The sequence below is a fragment of the Aedes aegypti genome, chromosome 2 (genome assembly GCF_002204515.2).
Source record: "Aedes aegypti strain LVP_AGWG chromosome 2, AaegL5.0 Primary Assembly, whole genome shotgun sequence".
Lineage (NCBI taxonomy): Eukaryota > Metazoa > Arthropoda > Insecta > Diptera > Culicidae > Aedes > Aedes aegypti.
This window is the reverse complement of record NC_035108.1, coordinates 343,334,248-343,360,012: the sequence shown is the minus strand read 5'-3', so window position 1 is coordinate 343,360,012 and position 25,765 is coordinate 343,334,248. Positions and strand designations below refer to the sequence as shown.

At 36.2% G+C, this 25,765-nt stretch overlaps 1 protein-coding gene across 2 annotated transcripts in view; it reads right to left on the bottom strand.

The window, feature by feature from the left end:
- The window catches only part of LOC5572327 (angiopoietin-2), a 541,823-nt gene extending 518,726 nt beyond the window's left edge, over nt 1-23,097 (bottom strand). Inside the window, exon 1 of one of the 2 annotated variants that reach the window (XM_021846146.1) lies at nt 22,763-23,097. The gene's annotated coding sequence lies outside the window, so the exon portion shown is untranslated. The remainder of the gene's footprint in view (nt 1-22,762) is intronic. The other variant, XM_021846145.1, reaches the window with a different exon arrangement.
- Between the last annotated feature and the right edge of the window lie 2,668 nt (nt 23,098-25,765).

Genomic DNA, 25,765 nt, shown 5'->3' with positions numbered 1-25,765 from the left:
CTCGCCTGAACTTCCAGTTCTCATGAGACAACTATGCTGCACACAACAGCTGAGATACACAAAAAAAGCATTCATTTTCAGCCACGCAAAAGTGTTTATTTTAATGTATTATTATGAGTCGGCAGACATCATGATGGTTTCAATATTATAAAAAAAGTTATGATTAATAAATAATGTTTGATCGTCAGCTCTTTACATTGGTTTTGTTCCGTGTTTTAGGATATCGCAGAAGATTTAATACCACTAGTTGAGATCAACAAGACTGTACAATAGCTCTTATTTATGTTTTATAGTACACTACAAGGGTAGATGTATTCATATTTAACAAAACTAAGAAGTTTAGAAACGGTTGGTATAGTTTAAACAACTTCCTGTAGTGTGGGCCATTTCGGGTTTAATGGAGTTTTATTAAGGTTGTCAAAACTAATAATTTCTAAAATAAGTTTTAACAATATGGCCTCAACAACAGCTTGAAGTATGTGAAAAAACTAAATATGTTACATGGGTCGTAAATGAATTCCTCCAAGATTTTTGATTAGAATTGAAGATTGAAAATTGAATTTCGCTAAGTAAGAATCTCTCAAAGAAACAGCGAAAAAAAATATTTTGAGGTAGCTGAATCTGTTGTCGTTCCCAAAAATTCCATAAACGTTTGGCTTTCAAAGTATTGATTGTTAAAAATGCTTTATTTATCGATTTTAGTCAACTTGCATGCAAGATTAGTAGCATGTACGCCAATTTATGTGCTCTTTTTTACTATAGGAATCAGTTTTCAGATGCTTAAGAATGGGGCCTTCCTTAGCCGAGTGGTTAGAGTCCGCGGCTACAAAGCAAAGCCATGTTGAAGGTGTCTGGGTTCAATTCCCGGTCGGTCCAGGATCTTTTCGTAATGGAAATTTCCTCGACTTTCCTGGGCGTAGAGTATATTCGTACCTGCCACACTATATACGAATACGAAACTGGCAACTTTGGCAAAGAAAGCTCTCAGTTAATAACTGTGGAAGTGCGAATATGAAGAACACTAAGCTGAAAAGCAAGCCCTGTCCCAGTGAGGACGTTAATGCCAAGAAAAATAAGAAGAATAAGATGCTTAAGAATGCAAAACTTTAAAGTATGTATTATTAAAAAGATACTTAAAATCATTAAGAAAAGTATTTTATTTGACTATATAAAAAACAACAAAATTTTTATATTGGTTGCAAGCTTGTAAAAAATCGATTTAATCGATATTCAGCCAGGCAATTTTAATCAAGCTGTGTCTCATACAAAAGTTTGAGCATGCTCGATGGATTGAGTTGTTGAAAACACTTTACAGTTTAAAATTCATTCAAACGTGAATAACGCTAGCATGTTCTGCAACTCTAACGACATGTAGCACAAAATTGTGACGTGCTGGAACATTTCTCAGAAAGTCAACGAATCCAAATTTTCTGAAACCTCATTTTTTATTCTTTGATACACGCCAAAACGTGTGTAGTTTATCTATACAACCCTGAAGCATTTTTTGGTTTAAGGGAGAAAATTCCTCCATGAACTGTTCCTGGAATTCTGGAAATATAAAACACTATGGAAAAAATTAAAGGATTTTTCCAAATATTAATCTAATCTTCAAAGAACCACCTACATAATCTCTAAGAAAAAAATATTTCGCATTTTCTTTTAAGAAATTACATTTGAGTTTCTTTTTTTTGGCATAATAGATGTTTGTTTCCAGCAATATCATGAATTCATCAGTAGTCTTCTTTTTTTTTCAAAATATCCTCAGATATTTCCTTACAAAACTGTTTCTTATAAATTCTTGGAATTTTTCCGTGAAACTTCATTTTTTTAAATTTTCTATGAACTGTTGACTGGAATTCTGGAAAACTTACTTTAGAGAAACTTCGAAGTACTTCTCCAAAAAATAAGTGCGTTTTCAAGAACTTGCATGCACTTGAATTATTTGAGTAAATTCTGGGCAAATGCAAAGATTTTCGCAATATTTGTACATTAATTTGTTCAGGATTCGATCAGAGTTTCCAAGCATGGACAGGTCTTCCCCAAGAAATTTATTTAAAGAAATGTTCGAGAATTCTATCTTGAATTGCCCCAAATATTTATTGCATTAAAAATATAAATATTTACCATGGACAAAAAATCACAAGTGGAGAAAGAGTGTCACGAAGTCCAAAATAAATGGCCACGTTGTTAATGGACGGCTTTTAAGGAAACTATTGATAATATTTTGGACTAGATTAGAGAGAAAAATCTGGAGAGTTATATATCTGAAAAAATGAAGTGTTCAAAAGCAAAACTACGTACATTTTTTGCAGTAGTAATCGATGGGAATTCTTAATAAATTCCAGAAGATATTCCTTTGGAATTCACAAAGAAGTTTCTTAAGATAAAAAAACAAGTAGAAATTCTTGGGGATATTCGAAGAAAAATATATTGCAGATGTAACAGAAGAAATATCTTGAGGATACTTCAAGAAAAAAAAATGGGTGTATTTTGCAAGGATTCACGAAGAAGATCTTTTTTTTTTACCAAAAAACATTGTCAGTATCCCTGAAACAATTCTGAATGAATTCCAAGTAGAGTTCTTGAAGAAAAAAAAAAGAGCAAACAAATTCAAAAGAATGGAAGTGTTACATGACTATCATATTATTGAATTGAAACTACTCGAATGCAGTTCAAGGAGAAATTTTCGTTTGAATATTTTTTGGAATACTTTGATCATATTTTGGGATACTCTCTGAGGGGTGTCTAGAAAAATTGTGGAAGTTCTCTCTGTTCTCGTTGATTTGAAAGTAATGATGTCTTCATAGAAATTGTTCGTAATTAGAGATTTCCGTTTTCTTTGAAAAAAGTTGAATACGATGGTCCATACTTAGATTTTATTATGTATGAAACTTTTTTGTTTGAAGAAATTCGTAGTTGCGCTCCTCAGTAAACTTTTAGAAAATGATTTTAGGAACAAGTTTTCTGAAGACTCTTTTGATTTTACTTTTCATTTGAACTCAGTAAAATAATTCCAAAAGGCTTAACATAGGATGATAAATCTTGTTTTTTTTTTTCAGTTTAACATGAATATGTTCTTCAGAAGAATTGTAGAGGGAGTAATGATACACATTTTTGGCATGAGGCAACTTTTGCTGCTTAAACTGCAAGAACGTTATGTTTTTAAATTAAGTTAATTACCCTTCGAAACTCGGAGTTCAGCTGTAACTCCCAAGATTCTGAAATTATCGGCGTGCTGGTTTCAGCTAATTTGTAAGCAGCGTTGCCAACCTTCCAGATTTGTCTGGAATATTCCAGATTTTTGAGGCCTCATTTTACAAAAAATCTGGAAGATCCAGATAAAATTTTAAATGAATTTGTAAGGTTTTGTAAATAATTTGTAAGGTTCTCCATGTACGACAAAAACAATCCAGACTTTTCCAGACAAATTTCCAAAAACTTCCAGATTTTTAAAAATTTGACTTGGCATCTCTGTTTGTAAGTGCTAATTAGATTTACAACTTTTCCATATACTTTTAACTATGTAATTGTATCAATTGTTAATGTGAATTAATAAAATAGGACCAACTCTGAATTTTACTTTAAGTTATTCAAACATTGCTTCAAAAAGCAGCAATATAATTTAAGTTATATTCTCTAATGTTTCCTAATCCTGTAAACCTTTCAGTAACCTAAGCTTCTTCAATATTTAAGATTATTCCACCGCTGCCACAGCATTGTACCACTCTGAAATAACATTCAAGTTTGTGGAGATGCATTGGCATAACTTTTTTCATGTTTAATTATGACATAACACTGAGTACTAATAATATCTCATAAATCATAAAAAGTTTGCGACAACAAATAGAGTGCAGAGCTACTTGGGCAGAAAAGTAAATTCTCTTATTTTTAAAAAATAAGTTGTCATAGTTTTTGCAGCAAAAGTTGGCTTATGTATTGGCTTCCGAATGCCGACAAAAGAAAAATATCAGTAAATATGTCTATATTACTTCAACTACAACTCTTCTAAACACCACATTCACGTAAAACTGAAAACAAAAAAATATATGCAAAAAAAGTTATTATTTGGGTTCATTCTGAGTTAACACTTTAAGAACTATGTTACTGAATTAAAATGAAGACTTAGATCAAAAGTTTTTTAGGCAAAGTCGTCCATAATAATATGGTCTAAAAATTTGCTTTAGAACACAATCACGAATTTCCTCAAACAGAAAACTTTGGTTTAAAATTGCAGTTTAAATATGAACCACCATTTCCAATTTTTGTTTTCCTATAAGATGCAAGACTCAAACATAAGCAACTTTTCTAAAGACAGCATACGTCTAAAACCAACGAGAACAGGGTTTTTTTCTTGTTGAATTGGCGATTCAGACTATTGTGCAATTGAATCTAAAACTATTATTTTTTCCAGTATAAAATTCTTGCATAACTTATGATCTCGCACTTAAAACCATTGGTTATCGAGTGTGTTGCTCGTTGTTTTGTGGCAAATGAAGAAAAACTACCACCACTGGGAGAAAGAGTGAGTGATTTGAAGATGAATTTCATGTTATGAATGTGTCCTGTAATTTAACTGCAATTTTTTCACCATTTTCATTATTTTTGCACCATTCTTTTCAGAATAAAATCATGAAATGTTTGTTAAACGGTGTATAGTATTTGTATCGTGATCGGTAAATTTCGTGGTTGCTCGCCAATCCTGTTGGAAAACCTAGCTACTCTCATGAGGACACCGAAATGGACCGGCCGGAATGATCGAGCTCGCTTCCATTCCCAGGATCTAGTGCACACTCTGTATGTGTATCATTGTGGCAATTAAGATCGCGATTATTACCGAAACGGTGCACTAAATCCTGCTCCATCGCCAAAAAACCTTTATTGATCCGGGCACGACCGCCAGCTCGGCCACGCCCCAATATCCTCACAGATATCGCCTGCGAACAGTGGTCCAAGGCTTTGAAAATCGTGGGAAAAAAATACACATTCTTAATATTTTAATAGTTTTGATCATGACAAGTGTATCATCGGGGCATAGAGTATCATCGTACTTGGCACACGATATACGAATGCGAAAATGGCATCTTTGACATAGAAAGCTCTCAGTTAATAACTGTGGAAGTGCTCATAAGAACACTAAGCTGAGAAGCAGGCTCTGTCTCAATGAGAACCTAATACAAAAATTAATGTTTTTTAATCATTTGTACCTATTCAATGTCCAAACACGAAGAAAATCAATTATCTTTATTTGTAGATGTATGTTAAGCTTTGTATTGTATTGAATACATGTTGAGAAATTGGAATATTACCAGATTTTTAAAAAATCGGAACTATGTGCTTCACACTTCGTCGTTGCCTCAAGGCAATTCTTTTCCCTGTCCGTAATGGGGTCATTACTGTGTAGCACGAGAAAGGAAATTCGGTACTTACTTTATCAGATTTATTTGCTGCAATAACAATAAATGAAACTGTGCGACGGGTCGAACTTTTGCAAATCGTTTCCACGCCGGTGCGCGTTTTTTCGTAAAGCAGCAATAAAGAGAATAGCACTCGACCCAACGGAAGTCGCATTGCGTTGCCATATAATTTTACGCATCATTGCAAGTGGGTGAGTTGCAGCAGCTGCGTACCCCACGCAAAATGGGAGCTTGATTTTTTACATGCTGACCCTTCACCAGCGCGAACAGATCATTAAAACAATAGCATATTGGAAACTTTTTTTCCAATTTCAAATTCGACACAGTGTTTACGTCTAATCGAGGAAAATTCCAATTGGACATGACAATTAAGTTGTGATTGAGAAATTGAGCCCCTTTTAATGAGTTTGACCCGGTCATGAGGATTTGAATACAGTCGACTTCTCCACTTCTCGATATCTCTCCTTATGTCGATAATTTCTTCGGTCCCTTCAGTCTGCATACATTTTCATTGCCCATATCTCGATGTGATTTTCATTTCAGATTTTCTCTCCGTATATCGATATGCCCAGTATCAAAGGCTACTAGATTAGATTTTAGGGATTTAGTTGCAAAGACGAAATGACGACTGTTTGTTTTATGTTTATCTAGTTTTTATAATAAAAATGTTCTATGTCTCGATCTCTCCCTATCTTGATGGTCCCTTCGATATTGAGATGTGGAGAGTCGACTGTATATAGGTCCTTTAGTAACGATCAGCGAGCTTGCGATTCTCAATATGTTTTCAGGAGATGTTCTTTTCTATTGAAATCGAGATCGTGTTTTCCGGTCCTTATGTGTAGAAAAATGTCAATAGTTGTTATGTTTCGACAAGAAAAAAATTGATCATTATTAAGAAAGTTTTGGATTTGAAGATAATATAAAAAATACGATGTTTCAGTATTTTTTCGAGCACATCAAACATTTTTAGTATAACACATGCCAATGTGAAACATCACTTTTTTAAAGATCCCAAGCCTCAGCAACACTGCATTAGGCTGTGCGCTCTATAAAATTTCTGACTTTTACTGCGAGCCTTCTTTTCAAGACTCCCGTGAGCAAAAGCACGAAAACAGGACTCGCAGTATAAGTCAAGAGAACAGAAGAACTATAGCGGCGTACACAGCCTAATTGTTATCTCAGAGATAAGAAAATAGTTTGGTTTTCAGATGTTTTCAAGACAGAGGTTTGCAGTTTATGAAACCTTAAAAAATATATATTATTTTTTTCAATACGGCTTTTGCAGTCAGCTTTTTATACTTTTAGAGGTTTGTTTGGCGGGTCGTTTTTTAAATGCACAAATATTCGCATGAAATCTGACAAGAGTCAGTAAATGAAGCACATTTCTTTAAGAGAAATGGAAAACCAAATAAATGCTGTTGAACGTCCTGATAGATATTGATAGAGTCCCATCGAAAATATGCAATAATTTTGTACAGTCTACCGTTTCGATTATTATTATGAACAGCTTCAAATTCCGGACACTCTACTTTGCATGGGCAACTTTTCACACCAAATGCTTCAATTTTCGCCACTCAAAAGTTCTGACTTTCGAAGCTCGTTTTAATAAGCATTTTCCATAGAAACTTATGAGCATAATGGCCAGGTGCCTTAGACGACGTTTTAGTGGTTTTACGATTTCAATTGATGATTTGACTTTTATATGTATAACTTTCACGAGCTCTCCGTTATTTGAATTAAAGTGATTATGAGGCAAAAGTAAGGAACTGTCCGGAATAATAATCATGAAAAGTCAACACAAAGTTAATTGTTTTGAAGGCTCAATAACGTGGATAAAACATACATTATGATTTATTGGTGTTCGACCATTTGGCCGAATACCGTTTGACCGAGTGCCATTTGGCTGAACGCCATTTGGCTGAATGCCATTAGGCCGAATGCCATATGGCCGAACGGGTATTTGACAGAATGCGAAAACCTATGCTGGCAGCTATTACCGTTAGTAATGAAGTGAATAATTGCTTACATTTATGATTTTCTTTTCTCAAGCATTGACTGTTTCTTGATTAAAGAACTGTATTTGAAATTCATTACAAATTCATGCTAATTATAGTTCACTATTGTATTCAATTTCGGCCAAACGGCATTCGGCCAAATGTCATTCGGCCAAATGGCGTTCGTCCAAATGGCGTTCGGCCAAATGACCCGGAACCGATTTATTTTATATGCTTCTTGATGGGTTAAACTTCACTAAAAAACGGTTTGGCCCTTATGAAACGCCCATGGTTTTGTAGAAATCATACTTAAAATTCTGTCAGAGTCTAACCTTATATTATTTGAAATCCAGCATAGAATTTTGTGAGGCTCATGACTCAAAATAAGGAAGTTTTGCAAACATCTTGGTCAGTAAGAATTCTGTCCAGGATTATACAAGAAGTATGCCTTAGATTTCAAAATCATACCTCTGAAATTCTGTCCAAGAATTTGAGAAAATAACGTACTGAGTTCGATAAAAAATCCTGGACAGAAGTCTATGGAATCCTGTTAAAGATTCTGTGAGAATCCTGTTCATTTAGGTAATTCAAAATATCCTTTTTACTCCACATATTTCAATGCATTCTAGGTCAAATTCTGAGTATTCTACCAAAGCTCGAACATATACACTCCCGTGCATAAGTTTGGGTTCCCCTCCTAAAAAACATGCAAAAGTGTTCAGTCCATATCTCTGTAATTACACGTCTAATTCAAACTCTTTAAGCCGCATTCGAAAGGCAAAGAGTTATTCTTACTTCGTACGTATTTTTCCAAAAACATTCTTTGAACTTTATATACTAAATATGTACTTAAAATTGCGACATTTTTCAAAAAACACGCTGAAAAAACATTACTAATTTCCTCAGCATTGGATCGATCAAAATTTTAAAACAAGGTGTCATTAAAATCGTAATCTTCTATTCTCTGAAGGGCGCTCACGAAATTTTGCGAAAACATCTGAAAACCATCCAAAATCAATAAAGCAGTCATTCAAGTCATTCTGACAACTTTTAATTAAAAATGGCTCCGAAAAAAATTTTCTTTATTTTATTTGTGTTCAGTTCTACGTTAATGTGGTCTTCAGAAGAATTGTAGAGGAAGTAATGGCACACATTTTTTCTGGACATTGCGAGTTTGTAACGTTTGAAATTTGAAAGTTATTGGCAAGTTTAAGTGAAAAACTATGAAATCTTTAGATGCCTATAACTCATGGAGTTGGCTCGATAAAATTTTTCTTTTAGCGGTATTCAAAAGGCCATGCGTTAGACAACTTTTGCAGTAAACACCGTGAGAACGTCATTTTTGTAAATCGTGACAATTAACTACAAAAATTTGCTTAAAAAACATGGAATTAGACTGGACCTCAGATGATTTTAAACTTATCGGCGTGCTACCCTCAGCAAAAGCTGTAGGTTTCAACTAGATCTACAACTTTTCCAAACACAACTTTTCAGAGAAATGGAAAACTTCATGTAGAACTGTAAACAAAAAGTTTGACCAAAATATTTGATTTTTCGGTCCACTCTAAGTAAAAACTTTCAGTATCAATTTACTTAGCTCAAATGAAGAGTTAGATCAAAAGTGTCTTCAACAAAGTTGTTTTAAATAACATTTTCTTAAAGTTTGCCGAAGAGCGCAGACACAAATTTCCTCAAACAAAAACGTTTGAGCCAAATTTCAAATTTATATGAGCGCCACCCTACACATGTTTTTCTAAGAAGATGGAAAACTCAATTACGAATAACTTTTCTGCAGACATCATGGATCTAAAATCGACGAAAACAGAGAAAAAACTTTTTTCTGCTAAAATGTCGATTGGGACCATTGTGGCACTGGAATAATGATATCATGAGTTCGTGATGATTTCATGATTTCGGGATTCTGATTTCTACCCGTATGTGTACCTCTTCAACTTAGTGTTATTATGAATAATTTCACAGTTTTTTACTGAAAGGTTTTAGATGTTGTATGAATATGTACAGTATCTGGGACGCTTAATGAAATACTAAAGAAGTCGAGAAACTTTCCATCCGAAAAGATCCTCGACTAGACCGCAATACCAACTCACCGTCTTCGGATTGACGGTTCCAAATATTGCTCACCAGACTTACTGGAAATCCAGAAATCGAATCAGCTCTCAATCCAAGATTTATATCTCAATTATCAACCAGTAAGTTATTCTAATTTATCCAAATGTTTGATCTCGCTGAACATAATCATTCTACGCAACTGTCGACAGATTGACGTACGCATTTAAGGTTATCACGCTGTCCCATCGGTCGTAAACCCTTTGTTGCCCGTTTTCGACTAAGATCACAAAAACATACAGCTACCTACCTTCCCTTGCCCTTCCGAAACCACGTGGATTGAACCGAAATCTAAACTATCTCAAACATTCGCCACCCTGCCACAGTCCAATTTGTCTTTTTGTTACGGCGTATCCGTATCGGATGATAACAGTCCACACAAAGTTCAGCTGCCCGCAGCCACCGCCTCTGCTGCGTCCAAACGAGAAACGACTTTTTTCCGTCGTTTTGTTCAACAACACTAAATGTCACGCTCGCTGACTTCAGGGTTCTTGGTGCGTCGTCGTCTTGGTGCTGGTGGTGGTGGTTGACTGATCACAAACAACAACAAAACTTCGACGACTTTGGCCATACACTCACGCGACTTTGCGACGAGATTCGATACACAGAGGAGGAAAACTTGTTCCCCGGTCGGTTGGTTCTTTTCCCGTCAATCTCCGCCCGGCCCGCGCGAAACTTCCAACAATCTGTGTGACATTGACGGACAACCCATAAATATCAGAGCGTTGCGTACCGATCACTGATCGCTGACTCTCGATCGTTTGATTTTGTTTTATTGATCACTCAAACGGCGATTGGCGCAGGGCTTAACACTAGGCCGTTTTTGAATAGGACATTCAGCGATTGTTCGGGCCATAGAATTGATTTTTTTGCAAATGGCTCTGGGAAGACCTTGATCGCGAGTTGCGTCCACCAGAGCCAGAAATCTACGACGATATGACGACGACGTTCTGAATGAAACGCGCTCGGTGACCGCATAAAGGCAGCCTTCGAAATTGCCCGCAGCAGCAGCACTGCGGTCAAGTTGCATAATTTATCTCCCGAGAGAGGTGCCGCGTTCAGTTGAGTTCCTCAAAGCCTACCGCAAACCGAAAGCTGCCTCGACACTTGCACACTACTGCCTTTTTTGCGCCATCGACGTTATATGGCTACAACAACAGCACTTTACTCGGCACACTCCATCCGGACAACTTCTTGTTTTCATTTGTGCCGTGGAGATTTGCTTCACGATTTCTATAGCTCTATACCTAGAGCGTACCTACACAGAGTACTTCACAGACGTTTCTTCTCTCAAGTTTCAGTTCTATGATTTCCACGTTGCACTTGTGGAGAAACACCTCCTTGGAGTTCACAGTCACCGTACTTTTGTCACTAGCCAAAACTTTCCATCGGTCCTTAGCGCGAATTGTTTTTAAATGTATCACTTTTCACTTTCTTTTAAACCGAAAATCCTTAGTCCTTATACAGTCATCTCTCCCTTACTGGATATTCTGTATCTCGATATTTCCCCTAACTCGATGGAATGCGTGGTCCCTTCAATATCGAGTAAGGGAGAGTTAACTGTATTAGAAACATGAAGTATTAGACACCACACTCTAGTCGAATAGAATCATAGAATTTCATAAATGTTCTCCATTCATCAAGCATTGCTGAATTCGTTCTCAATTGATTTCGAAACGCAATCAAAGCAAGCGACGAAAATCATCGCATCTGTATCGGACCATGATCGACAATGATTTGCAAATTGTAACATAAAATAGCAACTGCGAGAGAAAGCCCCAAAGAAAGAGCGAAGATACATCCCATTTTCTCCTTTATTTACCATTGAAGGTGGGTGCTTTATTTTACTGGCATGATAAACAACCCAGACAACCAGAAATCGCATGAAAGTTCACGTTACATCTCGTTTATTCATACTAATTACATCAAACCCGCAAAACACCGTAGATAAACTCGTCAGATTGATGAACTTCCTCGCATAAAACACTTCTTTTCTGAGTTCATTTGTACATTTTGTTTCGTCTCGTACACTCGTACAAAGTAAGTCCAATCAATTCGTAGCAGCTGTCAAATCATCATTTGTTATCATAAGCTAAGTCGCATAAGATCACAGGTTAGTTCTGTAGAATATTTATACACTCGCATTGTATATTATTATTCATCACATAATATATGCACGCATATCGCCTCCACTTTTGTACGTAGAAGGCCTTTTCGCGATATCTTATAAGTGAAACGTTGCACATACAAGGCCTCCAGGTGATTTCGTTTTACGTACATTTTGGTTGTCTGGGAATCCCCGAATGTCCGATAGCAATAGTGTCCTCCAGGTTAGAGGGGTTTTATCATGCTCTGCTATCCCCCTGATCAAATTAGAGCTCTAAAAGTATACGTTAAAGAGTCCCCTTGATGCTACAACTAGGTAACTCATAAATCAAAATTTCAAACTATACTATAAGTTTGACCGTTTAACAAGGTGATGGTTAATCACTGCGAATATGATTGGAAATTAAACTTTGACTTGTTAACTTTGGATCACATGCTTATGATGTGTGAATATCTGGCAGATTTAATTAAGATTTATGTTCTGAGAAATTGAACTCTAAAAATCGAAATTTCGATTTATCTAGTTGTAGCATTAAGGCTCAAGAATCCATCATTCAATCATATGGTGGAACTCCGATCTAACTAGACTTCAGATTTGCAACAGACGCCTTTGAACTGAAGCAGAGTCGTAAATGGCAGCTCACACGACTTACAAGAAGGCTTTTTTGATCTGCTGAACGATGTTTTTGTACAAATATTTTCAGTTTAAGTGAAATCAGTTTGGTTGAACAAAACCCTTGCAAAATCTAGGGTTTCCAAGTGAAAGAAATTCGTTTATCTTTTGGTGACTACTTCTTCTGATGAAAACAGTTATGGAAATTTTAATCAATACGCACTACTCCAAAATATATGGCATCTACGGATGAACAAAAGGTCTTTTGATATAGCAACGAATCTCTGGCTACACGGAAATACACTACTCCAAAATAGTCAACATAGCATCTACGGATGAACAAAAGGTCTTTTGATGTAGTAACGAATCTCTGGCTACACGGAAAAAATAGTCTGTTGCCAGATTTATGAAAGTCATGAAATCACAAAAAAAAAATATCATGACTGCGAGTCATGAAACCATGACTCTTATCCAAGAATACATGACTTATATATCATGGATCAATAAATAAATTTCGGCACTCGAGGCGTTACACAAACAAGCTTTCCTTTTCATTTTGTCCAAAAAAAAATGTTTGCGATCAGCCGTGTTATCTGATAAAAATTTCAAAAATGGATTTTTTTTTCAAAAAAACGGAAATTTATTACAAATTTTATTTAATAATAAGGATTACGAACTCGCTGTTCAATTTGCAGTGAATGGCAGCGAATTGAGTGTGCGTATTAAAGTGTGTTGAAATCTTTTAAAACGGAAGGATATTTGATAATAAAGCTTTGCTTTTCTCACTTCCATGACAATAAAGTTTGGTGGAAGACTTTCCACAGTTTAATATCTGTTTTTAAAGACGTAACAAAATATACCGATGGTATCATAATTGACAAAATGCGCTTGCTTTTATTAACTTTATTCGTGGTTTTAGATAAATGCTTTATCACGGAGCTTCACAGACCATTATTATCAGAAAAAAATCTCCATAAAATCTGTGCTCACCAATCGTTTCCTATGGCTAATCTGCATATCTGGGCAAAATAATAAAAATAATTGGCCAGATATCCAAAAGAAATTAGATATACTAAAACGGTTTTTCATTAGCCGTGATTATGTAGCGTTAGCGTTAGCGTTAGCGTTAGCGTTAGCGTTAGCGTAGTTACGGTATACTTCGTAGATTGGATACTAGCAACATTCATGTTTCTTTTTAATAATCTCATCCTGACTACTTTCAAGAACAAGACAGGGGAGTATACCTTGTTCAAATCATAAACAAGAATACTAAAAGCATGAATATCGCTATTCCCGGCCACGCCCATCTTTACCGTAACTTGGGATAGGGGAAGGAAATGTTGATGTAGCACTTACTTAATGAGAGGCCACCGACTCAGCGACACCCTCATAAGTGCTACGGAGTTGGAGGTTGGGGAAGGTATATTGTCAGGATTCGCCTAGAAAGCTGGCGATAGACCATAAATATTTGTTGTTTAAGCGTTTTCAAATTAATCTTTTGAATGCCGGCAATCAAAAGAGAAAACAATAGCTTATTTATAGTATAAATAGTATTTCGCGAAATGCTTGTCGATTGTGCAGTAATATTTTTGCTCAATAACCAGTAAAAAGCAAAACCGATCCCTCCAGGGTCATCGGATTGTATAAAATAACGATACGCGTAAAAAAAATCACGCCTATTGAAAAACTGTATTGTGCCCATTGAAAAACTGTACTGGGTGGTACTGTATTTTTAGATAATCGAAAAACGAAAGGAAGCGCGTTCGAACTAAATACCCTAGGATAACACAGTCGGTTTTTCTGCTCAAAATTATACGAAAAGCAGAATCAATCCCTCCAGGGTCATCGAACGGTTAAAAAGCATCCACGACCGATTGTTAGTTGCGTAACAGCCGCCCGGACAGAATGCGCAATCTGAACATAATTATCAAACTCCGAAAATAACATTTTCCGTTCAAGAAACGATCAGAAGTTCCACGACGCGGACAAAAACGATCCGGAAGGCTCACAAAAGAAAAAGTATCATACTGGAACAAACTCACCGGATTGATTCTCTAAATTTATGTGCTGCCGGTCACTTCCGGATGGTTCGATGAACTTAGGGCAGCCAAAAACCAACAGTACTGAGGACACAAATCAAACAAATCACTTTTCATTTTTCACTTTTCACTATTCCATTTCTGAATGTAAAAACTGGGTTTTTCATTAGCCGTGATTATGTACCATCAAAACTTGATTTGTTTTGTAAAGTTATTCGTAAACTCTTGGCAGATTTTTGAATTAAATTACTTACACAATTTTGAGTTTTGCCCTTTTTGCGACGTAACTACCTATAGCATAAATTTTAATATAAAAATAAAGCATAATACAATTATTTTGCAATTTATAATGTGGCAAAAGTTTTAAACTTTTCTCTACCCATTTTCTTAGGCTCAAGTGATGTAAGACATTACGTAGTCAATTTTATTTTGTTATTCCAAGAAACATTTTTATTTTACAATGATCTGAATAACTAGGTGAATGAGCATTCACATAACATTTTCTTAACTTACAATCAAACATATTACTCCCAAAACTAGTTTGCAATCGTAATTAGCAATAGCAAAAATACTTATGTAATGCTAGAAGTATCCTCTAATTAGTTCTCAAAAAATGCAAAAACATACCACTTACAAACTATGATTTACATGTCTTACTAAAAAAAAACAAAATAGTTTTGGTGTAACTAACACAAGTTACAATTTCAGCAAAGATCAAAGCTCCCATTTGAAAATAAGAATTTGATACAGAGCTGTTTACAGATTTTTAAGATCTAACATAAAATTTTTCAATTACTTAACAACTTGAAAAATTTCTTGTATGTTCTCGTTTATTCTGTGAAGTTTTTATTGGTTTGGACACACCAGCCTAATGTTTACTGTGTTAGCTAATATTGAAGTTGAAGATCTTTTTCGGGTTGCTAGATAAACTTTTAATTTATAAGGCAGACAAGCCTAATTTTAAATATAAGCTATGCTCTGCAATTTCCGTGGAACCAAGTGATAGAGGATTCCCTATATTCTTTTTTTAAACTATTTCTTCCATTCGGATTTTGTTATCATTAAATATTCAGTGTAAATTGTGTATGAAATTAAAGGAAATTAATGGCATTGATAGCAACGCTATGATGCTATCAATGCCATAAATTTCCATTTATTTCATACACAACTTACACTGAATGTTTAATGATAACAAAATCCGATTTTACTTAATTGTTATTATCTTTATTAAGGAGATTTTATTCGATTTTATTGTTAGTCAAAGGAATTCTAAAAAAATGTAAGAAAAGAAAGATTGGACAAATTTAACAAATAACTGAACAATCGAAATTTAAAAGCCCAATAGTATTCATTGAGATATACTTGCACTTTGTTAAACATAATGTTTCCATGAGTTGCACATAAAATGCATTTCAACGTGAATACATGGGTTCATATTTTGCCACAAAAACGAATGTCACATAATAAAACTTGCTCCGTAATGCCTTATAGCGCTTGAGCCTATGAAAAATCAGCTATTTGTAGAAAACTTTGAATGCTTTTCATCGAGATTTGTCCTTGAGAACATTTAATCATTATTAACGGGATAAGAAAGTCTCATTTATCTATTAAAAACCAATAATGGTTATGCTGTCAAGATATTGTTCATATTGTTCTAAATGAAGGGAATTAGTTTAAGTTAGATGAATTGTTTGTTGTCTTTTGTAATTAAATGTAAATTAAAATAAAACGACGTAAGTGAGATTTTCAACTTCACATCCTAACCACTACTTTCACCGCTCCGATAGATGTAGAGACAATGTGACTCAAGCACGAATAAAAAAAACACTACTTGAGTCGATTCTACACTGGAACAAAAACGTGATAAGTAACTGAGTAGAACAGCTTATCATTTTGTCATACAATTTTCAATTATTTTTTTCAAACCCCTTCGAAAGTTACTTACGTTGATTTGAATGAGTTATCAAGCAGTTATGTTGGAAGAACTGTGAAAATTTCATTCAAATCGGTCCATAAATGACTCAGATCCAACCCTCTAAAGTTGGCCTTTTTGTATGGAAAATCGAAAAAATTGATAATAAATCTTCGAGCTGTTTAGTTATAAGTAGATGAAAAAAGCTTAGGGGCCCAGATAGCCGTAGCGGTAAACGCGCAGCTATTCAGCAAGACCAAGCTGAGGGTCGTGGGTTCGAATCCCACCGGTCGAGAATCTTTTCGGGTTGGAAATTTTCTCCACCTCCCAGGGCATAGAGTATAATCGTACCTGCCACACGATATACACATGCAAAAATGGTCATTGGCATAGTAAGCTCTCAGTTAATAACTGTGGGAGTGCTCACAAGAACACTAAGCTGAGAAGCTATAAGTATAAGTGGCTATAAGTAAATGAATATCGAATTTAGTAGTGTACCATTTAAATCAACTAGAGTTTGTATCCTTTTAAAGATGCGCGTATTTCGACCTCAACTGTAAAGCCGTCTTTAGTGTCGTGTATTAGGCTTGACTTAAATATCAATAATGATAATTCGAGTCTAGTACACGACACTGAAGACGGCCTTACAGTTGGGATCGAAATACGCGAATCTGTAAAAGGATACAAACTCTAGTGTAATTAAATGGTATAGTACTAAATTTGGTTTTCCGAAAAAATGCAAATAAATCACGGAGTTGCAATGATATGTGTAGTCAATTTAAGCTAAGGAAAATCGGAAAAATTGCAAATGTTCTGTCCAATGCTGTATCCAGCTTTTTATGAGCACTAATAGCTGCCATGCATAAGCTAACTTTCTGGTAGGCTTGGGTCGTTTTAGAGCTGACCGATAAGTTTGATGATCGATCTCATCGATTTGCTGTCAAACGACCCAACTCAAATATTAGAACACTTGATCCTTACCAGAATGTGAGTTTTGCTTGTGGTGACCATTAGCGTATGTAAAAAGCTGAATAAAATCAAAAGGGTGAAACTTCAGAACGGGCACTACGTTTTTTTTTTGTCAAAATTTGCAGGTTAGCAATAGAAATTGACTGATGTGAGCATAGATTTAAAGGAGATTTTTTTTTCTAATAAACACGGTCTACGGAGCACCGTGTTGATGATTTCATGAATCAAATTGACACTTTTTAGCGCCAAAATTGAAATCATTATCAGCTGCCTGTATCCATGGATATTTCTTATGTTTTCATGGATCGCATTCATGATTCAGATCAAATATTTCATGCTGATTTTCTACTCCTAAACAGGAATCGTAAATGGCAGATACCTAAATTTTGAATTTTTCCCGTGTACTAATTCGATTAAATAGGCTCTTAATAGTTTTATTCGTTTCAAGTCTCAAGCAGCAGATAAGATTTATCCTGTTTTGCTCCAGAAAGGATAAGGATTTCCCAAACATGTTTTGCAAACGCTACTTGTAGTGCAGTTTTGCTAAGAAGTATTTTTCAAGATCCTGGCGTGATATTACTGTAAAGTTTGACCAGTAAAGAAGACATGCGTCATATGAAGAAGTAAAGAGCTTTAGACCAATCAATCTGACCTCTTTTCTTCTTAAATATCTGGAACGACTTATCGGTCATCACATTCGTATAGTTTATTTGGTAAACATGTCTCTTCATATGAATCAACATGCTTATTAATCTGGAAAGTTCATCTATGATCCTTTTATACAAAGTTTCATAAGATACACATAACACATGTAGATTACCTTGTCAAGGTGCGTTACGGGGTAAGAGCAACCAATTTGAACCCTACTCTCATCTTGTTTGTCAGGCTTGGACCAGGGCTGTTAAGTATCATGACCGACTTGCAAAACTGACGAACGAATCTTCTCACTGTTACTAGACGAAGGTATATTTCATATGCTCACTTCGTCAAGTCGTAATGACAGAGCTTTCACGAGAGCAATTTTTATGTTGTTCGGCTGTTAGAATTTCTATCTTTTCTTGGATAATTTCGGGAAGGAAATGTGGTTGATAAGGTAAGTGGATATCCTACAATGCTTCCAGTGATATAAAAAACAATCATATCAAAAAATGAACTTAAAATTGTCAAGTTTGCAATTCCGTCACAAGCCGTAGCGAAGGAAAAATGAAAAAGAATTTGAAGAAAATCTCGGTCATTTATGCAAACGTCGCACGACACGCTCTAATTACATTGACGCTTTCTGGCACTGGCAGACTTGATGACCCCTCAATATCATCAGAGATCAGTAACATATTGTCTTTGCCTCTTGATGAGTGAGCGAAAAAAAATGTCAAGCAGAGTGGCAACGAAAAATGATCGAGGAAGATGCGACACAAAACAGAACGGAGGAAAATTCCATCAAAAACGTGTGCGATTACACTACGCGAGGTTTGTTTTGTTCCGACGGGTCACTCGCAAGTTCTTTTAAAGTGCGCGTAAAAGTGAGCAAGCAGCAAGAAAGAAAGAGTATCAGAAAAAAATCCTTGTATTTCGAAACACTCTCACACAAATCGTTTGAGGATCCATGTTGCAAATTTTGAGTTTAATTTTAACTCCTCAGAAACAACTCGCAATCGCCTCATTTTTGAACCGCAAATGAGTATCTTAGAGTCCGGGCTAGGGTAATTCGCGGATTCGTGGTACAAAGTCCTCGTTACTGGTGACAGTTTTTGAAAACGGATCTTTTTTTACCTAGCAGATGGATAAAGATTCGAAGTTGGACATTCTCGAGACTTCACTTGAAGCCAAGACAAGAATCGTGAGTACTAACTTAACAAGGACTGTTAAAAACTGGTAAATCAAAGACTCACGTGAATGCTGATTACTAAATAAATTTTCCAGCTTGATTCCGTTTTGCTGCTACTGTAGATCTCCTTTAACGTAGTTTTTTGGGACTAATCTAGAAGCGAAACTAGGATGGGACTAGACTTCCGTTGCATGTTCAATTCCAATTTGATTCCTCAGAAATCAAATCGATAATGTTTGATAAGAAGCGCGCAGCTTTGCTGAGATGTAAGTAGAAGTAGAATAAGAGTATAAATAACGGTACCTTTTCATCAGGGATCAAACAATGAATCTATGACATTTGGTCGTATGACATTTGGTCAAATGACGTTTCGTCGAAAGTACATTTCGTCGAATGGGCATTAGGTCGAAAAGAATTTAATTGATTTAAAAAGTGTACGACATTGAGTTGAAGGGCATTTAGTAGAGAATTTAGTCGACTATGGATTTTTCAGATTATTGAACAGATTCACACATTGTCGTTACTACAGTGGTTGAGTGATTGAAAACGAGAAGTGCGTATATGGTACTGCTAGAACAACATGATAGAGTGCAAGAAGTCAGCTTTCTTGTACTTCTGAAACTTCTTGAATGAACTTGAAGCCTTCATTATGCGACGAGCGATATTTCGGGGATTCAGTTTATTACACTCTCCCACAACATCGATTGACTTCTTGCATTTTTGACGTTTCTTGCTGACATTTTTCTTATTCAGACTTATTCGTCCATTCGGATGAATCGCGTCGAGCAGATGTTATATGGAAGAAATCAACTTCTATCGCTTCAGTCGACTCATCTCTTCTAACCCGGTACACAAAAAACTTGTTATCTAAACAAATTATCTTGTTGGATAATTTTAATTGAATTATTTATCAACTTATTATCAATCAATGTCTATAGAGCTTGAAACTTTAATAAATAAGCATCGTACTTGTGAGACATTTTTTCCCAAGAATTATGATATTCTGGAAGAAATATTAATATCAACATATCTTTATGTTCCCAACGTTTAAGTACTCTAGTTAAAGAGGAAAATAACCTTCGTCGAATAACCTAATATTCAAAAACTTTTTTGCGCAAAATTGAAACAATGTTTATGGAAATCTATAATTGCATTGCTCTTGTTATCGGTAAAACGATGATAGATTTTCAGATAGATCTATTTAAAGTAGAGCTAAGGACTGGTTTTTGTTTTTTGATGTTTGCTGATGATTGAATGATGGATTCTTGAGCCTTAAAGAAAATTTTTAGCAGCTGAATATTTTGGTTAACATAGGAAAACTATTTCTATAGCGTTCGACCAAATGTCATTCGTACTATCAACCAAAAGTCGTTCGACCAAATGTTCTAAAGCCCAGCAATAACTGTACAGAAATAGATACTTCATTTCTATCAATTGAAATGGAGTAATTCGACTTTATACACTGAGGATACGAGTAATGCCCCAATAGATCAAAATAATGGTCGCACTGGTTCATACGATCAATCTCTACGACTCCTTGAGGTAATGTTTGACGTTACATCACTTCACAATACATCTTGAACAACACTTTCTTGTTCTTACCGCTTATGAGTACCGTTTTGACTCATATTCCGAACACTTAAGGCCAACAGTGACTTCAAATGCATCTGATTGGCATAAATTGGCTGATATTTGTGTAAATTTTGATTTCTTCGCAAAGCCAAACTGTTAGCTGTGGGGTGTACCAATAATAATGTTAATTCAATTAGTTTTAGTATTGTTTTTACGTAAAAATATGGAACAACATTTTGATTCAAATGCCGAACACTGTGCTTATGCTGTCTCATATTCCGAACACCTTGATTCAAATTCCGAACAGCACGAATAAATCGTATTCAAATGAATAATTTCGCAAATAAATTTATCTGAGCTAGTTCTACTAGTCTCAAACTCGAGACTCATCACTACTGCCGCGGTAAAAACTATATTGGAAAGGTTAAAATTGAGTTGCAATTGACAGCCATTTCCTTGTTATTTTGTGACATATTTCAACAAAACATTTCAACCAAATCGCCATACAAAAACCGAGTGTTCGGAATATGAGTCTGTTCGGAATTTGAGACAAAACGGTACTAGATCAACTGGAGAAAAAATCGAGTAGATCGTAGATCTACACACATTTCGTTGTTTCCACTTTTGGTAGATTGGGACATAATTGTCCTTGCTCCAAGTGATCTCACTATTGCTGGCCACTTTTCTTACGGGACATTTACCACACAATTTCCCCTTCATAGGAAGAGAAGAACGTCTAGCTATTTTGAATGAACTGTATCAAACAACACTTTGTGTAACACTGGTTGCTCCTTTCTTGTAGGTAAAGCAGGTGTTAGTGTATTCTCTCGTGAGCTAAGGAAGCATCAGTTTTACGCACTTGCTAGTCACTGCATCGTTTTTAACGCTGAATTATTTGGTCTCTTGTTTGGGTGCAATCAGCACTTCAATAAGACGTAATAAGTAAAGTTATATATATTTAGATAGTCAGGCTGCCATAAAACTTTTTGCTATGGCCTCGATATCGAGACTTGTTATCGCATGTCGAGCTAAAACCGAGGAACTAAATTCAGTCAACTCCATAAACCTTTTATGGGTACCTGGCCATTCTTCCATCGCTGGAAATGAATTGACTGATGAGCTAGCTTGCAATGGAGCATCGCATAACTTCATTGGCCCTGAGCCAGCTATTCCAATTTCGGAGTGCTATGTGAAGCTTCAGAACAATTCTTGGACAGCACAATCTTTTCTTGAATAGTTTGGAGTTGTTCTGTCAAACAAAATTGTACATAATTGAGTCATGTTCAGGGGTGACCAAGTATTTAACAGATCTTTCAAAGCAGAATTGCAGTGTCTTGATCAGGCATGGCGAATATTCAGCATGTGATATTGTAAATCCTATCGTGGAGCTTCGTATTTTCTGATATGTAACTGTCCAGTTTTTGCGCAAATACGATTTCACTTACTTGGTTAACACAATTATTAAGTGAGACTGATCTCAAGAGCCTGGATATTCTTAACTCAGTATGTAACCGCATACTATCATTTCAATTATGCTATTTTCCCTCTTCAAGGGATCACACCCCTGATTTATCTTATCTTTCCCTTTTTTTTACTTTCCCATCGGACAGATGATGGAATAGGCTCAAATTTGGCGATGGCAGAAATCTCCTAATAAGCGAGGAACGTGTCTCTGGAGCCGGCCTTCTGATATCTGATACCCAATTGCTCGGCACACTCTATCCAAATAACTTCTTGTTGGCGTTTGTGCGATGAAGATTTGTTTCGCGATGTCTACACTCTGCTATAGCGTACCTTCAGAGTACTTCACAACGTTTCTTCACTCAAGTTTCAGCTCTTTTTTCCACGTTGCACTTGCGGAGAAACCTCCTCACCAATCCACCGCACTTTTGTCACCAGCCAAAACTTTCCATCGCTCCCTAGCGCCAACTGTTTTCAAACGTATCACTTTCTACTTTCTTGCAAGCCGAAAATCCTCTTTGCAAAAACAAAATCAGCCCCAACATCCGTCACCAAAAAATAAATCACATACAACGGGCTCCGGACCAAATAGATTCACAAACCCCACGTAGACTAGAAAAACGAGAAACAGACGCCCAAAAAAGAAATACGGTTGATAACCAGATCCCGACCGGCATTGACACCAACCAACCAGCTAGCCAGCCTAAAGTGCCCCAAAAAAAAAACGCACCTCGTCCCGATTGGACCACAAAATCCTGTGCGTACGTCGAAAATTTCCCTTCTGCGACACGCACTTCAGCCACAGTCTTCAGAAATCAGACACAAAAAACGCGGGCGCGATCAAAACTTAAAATCCACTTGATTCGACCGAGAATCGTTTCGATGCAACGCGCGTGTCCTAATGCACCACAGAAGACACATACAGACACGGAAAGTTTGGAAAATAAAACAGCGCGCGAAAAACGCCAAAAACACAACCGATTCGTATCGCGGTTAAATAATTTCTGCGCGCCTCAGCATGGCCAATACGCGACACGAGCTGCTGCTGCACGGAGTTGGAGTCTGGCGCTGAACGATCGCTCGGTCGATCGATCGATCGCGCCTGGTGAGCGGTTTCTACGCGATGCGAGAGAAAATGAGAGTCGGATCGGAGTTGACCGAGTGAAGCTATTTGGCAGGCACTTCACTCAAACAATGTTTGCGCGAAACGTGATTCTCTGCGCGACAACGAGCCGAGCGGAGTTTATGTTGTTGGTGCTGCTATTCAATTGAGGCAAGTGATCGAGACCGACAAGCGGCAGGGGATCGGAGAATTGAGTTATGCTGCTGTGAGAGCAGCTGGGTTGGGTGCGTGGGATATATGCACTTGTGATATTATATGCAACTTATGGTATTTCATGTTGAATGAGTTGGGACACTTTTTGATAAGGTTTTATGTCAAGTCATGGCATTCTGCTCTAAGCTCTCCACCCAATGTTTGAAAAAGCATTAGCTCTTTAATCGAAAAGCTCAGAACCTAATAAATTGCGACATTACAGTGATCTTATTTGTTTTACATTTGTTTTCTTGTTTCTTCGGAGTCTTCCAAGAAATCATGAAATAAAGATCATATGGCTTGTAACGTGATTACGTTATTCAAATATTTTAAAAACAGTTTTAACCTAAGACACACCCACTTTAAGACTTTTAATATAGATCGTTAAATCCTTAAAATTTTTAATTTTCATATCATGAAACGCGTTGGGGCCTAGATAGCCGTAGCGGGGAACATACAGCTTATCAGCATGACCAAGCTGACGGTCGTGGATTCAATTTCCGCCATTTGAGGATCTGTTCGTAGTGGACTCGATATTCCAGGATATAGAGTATCTTCGTGGTTGCCACACGATATACTAATGAAAAAATAGTTACATTGCAAAGAACGCTCAGTCAATTACTGTGGAAGTATTTATTAGAGCATAATGCTGAGAAATAGGCTCTGTCCGAATTGATACGTCCCATCAAAAGGTAGATACAGTACTTTTCCGATTGTGTCAACAACGGGATAATTTTATGTTGCCAAATTCGGAAATAATTTTTTACTTGTTCTTTTTTGTCAATTATAAGAATATTATCCGTTATTGGCCAAAATAAATCAGTCAGCACAGTAATTGTCTTGGGAATAGCACACCATTCTTAATGTGCATAAACCCAGAGCTCAAAGTTTATAAATCACTTAGGGCGCCGGCCACGTCCCTATAGTTTTCTGGGAAGGGAAGGAATGTTTGTTAGGCAACTACTTTTACAAAAAATCTTCTGCATCTACATACTGTCGTGAATCGCAAGTCAGTTGATTTGAGTTCAGTTTTCAACATATCTTCCAACTGCACTAACGGGATAAAATGATTTGTTCAGAAAAAAATAGAATAAAACATCTAGTCGGATTGTCCCATAATGAAAAGTAACCGCAAATCAGTCCCACTACCGATTTCCACACCGTGCAACACAAAAAAGAACCGCGTTTTGGTCATTTTCATATTTTTCACGGAAAGATATCAGAGTGAAAAGCAATTTCTGCACAAATCATAAAAATTTGAACATATTTCAATTTCCTGCAATTTTTGGAGTATTTGTATGGAAAATGAGTTTAGAAACTTCACAGCCCGTTTTCTCTATGCCTACTTTTTACAGATGGGACTGACTTGCGATACACGGCAGCACAGATGTTGTGGAAGAAAAATTAAGCTGGTAGTAGGGGAAGGGGTGGTAAAATGAACACCTTAAGGATATCATCTCGTTTCTGATAGAAAAACGAAGAATATGTATAGTTTTATCGCACAAGATCAAAAACAGGGATGTTAGCTAAAGCAGGAATACAAATTCGGACCAAAATAGCTAAGTTTTCACATATATTTATCGCTTGCAAAAAACCATTGAAATGTTCATTTTACCTGCACTATGTGGGTAAAATGAACAGCTGTTGGTGGTAAAATGAACATCATACAAAAAATGTGAGCAAAACCAATATTTTTAACAATATTCGCTGCATTCCCGAAAATATATCTATAAATGATGGTAATCCATTCAAAAAGAAATGTAAAAGTTTCAGATTTGACATCACATCACAATGATATCCCCACCACTGAAAAACCTCAAGACCTCCGAGCCAAAAGTTACGTCAGCTCCCATTTTCAAACGTGATTTTCTAAAATCTTATTTTTCGTTGATATTTTCACTTCAATTGACCTCCGTACCAATCTGAACACTCGGATATATGCTCTAAATCGTCCATGCGTGATAAAAATTCATTGAAATTTGTTTTTTCTCGGTAAAAGGCACGGTGTTCATTTTACCACCCCTGTTCATTTTACCACCACTTCCCCTATGTAATAAGGAACTCGGAGTAACCTTCAGTGTGTCATACAAACTATGAAACCTTCTTCTTATTTTTCTTGGCATTGCGTCCCTTATGGGACAGAGCCTGCTTCTCAGAATAAGAGTAGCTATTTTAGCATTCAAGCATCAAAGCACAATGATATGATACTCTTTGCTCATGGAATTCAAGGAAGTTTATATTACGCATAATCCTGGAGTGACCATAAATCGAACTCAGACCTTCAGCATGGCTTTCTTTAAAACAGCGGACTTGTCACTAGTCTAAGGAAGGCGATCACATCATTCCCTAAATGGATTCACGATATTTTCCGATAACCGCATTGCACGCCGAACAAGTGAGATCGCAATTTTATTGTTT